The sequence below is a fragment of the Limulus polyphemus genome, unplaced genomic scaffold (assembly GCF_000517525.1).
Source record: "Limulus polyphemus unplaced genomic scaffold, Limulus_polyphemus-2.1.2 Scaffold793, whole genome shotgun sequence".
Lineage (NCBI taxonomy): Eukaryota > Metazoa > Arthropoda > Merostomata > Xiphosura > Limulidae > Limulus > Limulus polyphemus.
This window is the reverse complement of record NW_013666403.1, coordinates 322,860-323,448: the sequence shown is the minus strand read 5'-3', so window position 1 is coordinate 323,448 and position 589 is coordinate 322,860.

Below are 589 nucleotides of genomic sequence, written 5' to 3'. Positions count from 1 at the left end.
AACCCTCCTAATCTAGCAGTGATAGACAGGATTGAAGGCAGCTAGTTAACGTTACCAATCATCAACTTTTTTGGATATTCCTTTACCAACGAATAATGCGCTTAACCGTCAGATTATAACGCCCACACGGCTGAAAGGGTGAGCTTGTTCGTTGTGACTGGATTCGAACCTCATATTCCGAGTCGAGCGCCCTAACCATCCAGCCATGCCGGGCCGCAAGGATCAGAGAGAATAAAGTCAAAACTGTTTCTGGACTGCTGATGAAAAGTAGTCTTTCTGGACTGTAGAGTTTCTGGACTGCTTATGTATTTATCCCCTTAGTACGTTGAAGTGAATGGATTATCTCGCACCCACAACTGACAAACATCTCAATGTTAGAGAACACAGCCTTCCACTGTTTCACTAAAAAGTTATTTTCTGACTTGTAAATATTTAACAAAAAATTTAAACAGTTTTTACTCTGAAATGAAATTAACTTCACCTGGTAAACTCAATAATAAAACACTGGGGAGGCGTTTACTGGATTGATGGAAATAAGGTTAACAGAATAAAATATGTAGAAGTTAATCATTACATGTATATTAGACAC